This window comes from Alligator sinensis, unplaced genomic scaffold (assembly GCF_000455745.1).
Source record: "Alligator sinensis unplaced genomic scaffold, ASM45574v1 scaffold2044_1, whole genome shotgun sequence".
NCBI lineage: Eukaryota > Metazoa > Chordata > Crocodylia > Alligatoridae > Alligator > Alligator sinensis.
The window spans coordinates 56594-60734 of record NW_005843517.1 but is presented as its reverse complement, the minus strand read 5'-3'; the positions used below and the strand labels follow the sequence as shown (position 1 = coordinate 60734).

Genomic DNA, 4141 nt, shown 5'->3' with positions numbered 1-4141 from the left:
CCGCCCAACCGAAGCCTGCCAATACTGGCTACAAACCGTCCAATCTGCATGGCATCCCTGGCTACCTGGGCCTGCGCACAGGGCTGGGTCTTCCCCCCCCTGCCCAGGTGACCAGAGCATCGCCTCCCAGGCGCCAGGCTTTTGTCTGCAGAGAAGGTGGGAGATCCCCGCTGTGAGAGATTCAACAGCAGCCTCTCAGGCTGGCTGAGACAGATCTCTGGAGAGGGGCACCGACGGGGGCATTTCTGCCACACAGGGGTTTGTGGGAAGCTGCACCTCAAACTGTTGACAAAAACAAACAAACAAACAAGAAAACTTGTGACATAGGTGACACTGTGTGTGTGTTTAGGTGCAGTGGCATGAAAATTGCAGGCCTGCTAGGCCCTGTTGTGGCCATGAAGATTTCCAGCTGCCAAAGAGACAGGTGCAGGGGGTTTGGAGGCCCTGCACCTCTGGCTGCTGACAGGCAAAACTCGTGACATCAGTGGGTAACACTGTGTGTGTGTTCAGGTGAGCCCTTCCTGACTCTGGGGTCTCTGCATCACACAGCAGTGTGCCCCAGTGAGGGCTCCTCCTCCCCTACAGCCTCAGACCAGTCCACCGCTGTATACGACGACAGGTCAAAATAACTTAGCTGGGTCAACACCAACGGCACCAGCAGTGTGACAGCTGAAAAGTGTGCCTGTGTGATAAAGGTGCTTGCTGAAGGCTCTATGAAGATTAGACCAAGTGTTTTTCTGTATCATTTATATATGAAGCTATATGTTGTTGCTCAAAGCCTAATTAAAGTTTAAGATGTAGTGAGGCCTTGTATAAAGTAAGGCCTGGTAAATTTTGCAAATCCCAGAAGTAGTAAGGCCCTGTGGCACAGTTAAAATTACCTTATCAAAGGAATGCAAGGCTTGTACTGCTATTGGTCAGTCTAAGGACAGTTGAAGTAAAAGGAATCTGAGTGGTCGTTCGTTATCAGAACCATTCAGAAGCTATACATGAGCTAGAATATCTGGAAAGCATTCAGAAGGAAGAAACAGCTCTGCGAAAAGGATTAGTTAGCTGTTGCCAGGACCAGTGGGTCCGTGGACCTCGAGGAGCCCAAGAACTGCATTCCAGGGTCCTTCCCAGGATTCTTCAGACAGCACTGATTGGGGACGCCTGACTTCGCTGAACTTTGTAGAAAGAGAAGACTGCTGTGTATCACGCATCAGAGGGGATTGCCGATAAGATGCCGACACAAACTGCTTTTGTCTGTTCTTGTTTGTCTTGTTACGACGCATAGTTGTGTTTTTGTTAAGTCAATAAATCTTTCTTACCTTTCTAGTCCCACCACACTCTCAATCCATGAACCCTCCGCGGGCAGCTGGGACACCGGCACTCATCCCCCAGTGCTGTGGGGCAGAAAAGAGGCCCTTGCCAGTGCTGAGGAGATGACGGCACCTGTCTTTATGGGAAGGAGATGGTGCTGTGCTCCCAGAGAGCATCCAATCCTTCCCGTCCTCACACCATGGTAAGCAGCCCTTCCACGGGGTCGTGAGTCCTCAGCTCTCTGTGACCCAGGTTCAGCTCCTCACAGGTTTCTCTCTGTGCCCTGCAGGTTTGGCCTTGCCTTGCCCCAAGGATGCAGCAGCCCGACTGCCTCCTGCTGTCACGGGCTGGGAGTGACCCCTGGGGATGGATGTGCTGCACCAGAAGGGGCACTTGTCCAATTTCTGGTCTCCATGAGCTGGTCCTGATGAGTTGAGCACATCCAGGCACCATGGGACACATGCTGCAGGGACCGTGGGGAGGGGCTCTGCCCCAGGTGAGAAGGGGCTTGCCAGGAGACTGTTGCAGCAGAGACATGCATTTCCAGGGAAATGGTTTCCATTGTGTGCTGTAGTGGGAGCAACTGGGAGATGAGGAGAAGGGTCTTGTTGTGAGGAGCCCTGGACACCAATGAACAATACCGCACCCTGCATTGGAGAAGTAGAGATACCCTTGGTCATCAGGAGAGCCGTGGAGGTGGGAACAAGCAGCAGCTGATGGAGACGCTCAGCTGGCTTCATCCTCTCCCGCAGTGGAGCTTCAGAAATACTTGACTATGCAGTTGTTCCTCCTTCTCCTTTACCTGATCACAACAGCAACCCCGTCATTGCTGGATCTCTCTAAAAGCCTGGCATGGATAATAGATGCATTTTAACAGCACTGACTTTCAATGTGGATTGATTTGTTGGTGTCCCAGCAAGTAGGAGGATTGCCTACATAGTTGCTAATTTGTGTGATTTGGAAGCTTCCAGGCATGGAGGCCGTGGTTCCTGACCTTTGGGTTAGCGGACTGGTTTGAAATGTCACAGCATTGTTTGGTGGCTGAGACCACTTCATATTCAGGGCTGTAGTGAAAGCTACTCCTGAACCCTGAATGTTTAGGGGATGTTTCCACTATAGCCCTGAAGCTGCAGGGGTTGCAGACATCAGGTGTAACAAGCCAGTAGCTGTGGATCAGTGGCACTGAGCTGATCACCTGTGCTCATGGTAGATGTGCAGATGAACCATGTCACCTGCTGTCATGGATCCAGCAGGGCTGGGCCACTGAGCATTTGGACAGGTGTTTGCCCAGAAAAGTGACTGTGGTGCTGGAAAGGGCATCAAGAGTTTAGGAAGCAGCACTTTGGCCTCTAGCTCTGCACTCAGTATAAGAAAGCCTGTGCCATGGGGAGCTGCCCTACAGGGAAAAAGAAATCAAATCTTCACCTCTCAGGGCCCTCAAATGTCCCACTAGCTGGCTGCCAAAAATACTCTTCCTGCTCCTCTTCCACTTCCAGTGGGTGCAACGGTCTCTGGGCACCATTGCAGCGCATGGCTCCTCCCTGCCTGGGGGCAGCTGCAATCCCATGGAGCCGAGCGCATCAGTCTCTCTGTGTGCCGGGGCGTGGAGGTGCTTGCTCCTGGGTAAAAGCTCAGGTGGAGTTTGCATAACTTTCTGCTCTTTGTTTGCAAGAACTCCCCCCGCCCTGGTCACAGCTGCAACCCACACTGAGCACAGGGACCAGGCTGCGTAACCAGGAGGTTTTTGTGTGGGTCTGTAGCACTGTGATCGGGTCGCTCTGACGCTGCTGACAGTAATAATCTCCAGCATCCTTGGTTTCAACCCTGCTGAAGGTGAGAGTGAAATCAGTGCCAGACACACTGCCGCTGAACCTGCTGGGGATCCCAGAGACACGGTTGGTAGAATCGTAGATCAGGAGCTTTGGGGCTTGTCCTAGTTTCTGGAGGTACCACATTATGTAGTTGCTAATGCTGGTACTGGCCTTGCACTTGATGGTGACTGTCTCTCCAGGGGACACGGCCAGGGTTTCTGTAGTCTTGAGTCAGAACAACTTCACCCAGGGAGGCTAGAGAAAGAAAGAGAAGGTGTTCAATATTGGCCAGTTATTAGAGTCCCGGCATGTTTGATACTGAGATGCATGCTTCTTTCCAAGATTCACTTAAAAGGCAGTGCAACCAGAGCAGTATTATTTGGGCATGGTGCTGCTAACAAAGCCTGTTCCCTTTGCAGTGATCTCTCACCGGGAGCCCACAGCAGCAGGACCCAGAGGAGCTGTGCCGGGCAGATCATCTTGTCAGGCCTCAGCGGGAAATGCTGCTCAGCTCCGCAGGCCCCGCAGAGAAGATCAGTTATAAGCACTCAGCCCGGCTGCAAGAGCACTCTCCAGTATCCGTGCAAATGAGCCCTCACACAAATTGGCAGCACTGAGCAGCGCGGGTGTTTTGTGTTCCTCTGGGCAGGACTGGTGTCTGCTGATGGGCACATAAAGTTGATGTTGTAACTGTCACAACCCAGTGATTTTTTGTGCCTCTGCTCCCCGGATGTTTCCATGACACTGAACCTTGCAGGTGACTCTCCCAGGCCATGAACCAGGAGTCCTGAGAGTGCTTTGTGTCCTGTTGCCATTTGGCTCTGTCCCCCCCATGCTGGCGTCTGTATATTCACCCCAGGATCCCCCTCCCAGGAGGATGTTGTCCTGACACCCTGCCCCGACCCTCCTGACAAGCAGGCCCTTGCTGTGGGACCATTGACAGCTGGTCCCTGCATGGGGCTGCAGGGTCAAGGCTGTGGGAGCTCCCCCAGGCTGGGCTGGACATAGCTGCAGGCTTTGATCCCTCA

General features: G+C 52.9%; 1 pseudogene; it reads right to left on the bottom strand.

The window, feature by feature from the left end:
* LOC106723304 overlaps positions 1-3592 on the bottom strand; it is a 6437-nt pseudogene extending 2845 nt beyond the window's left edge.
* Positions 3593-4141: the final 549 nt, after the last annotated feature.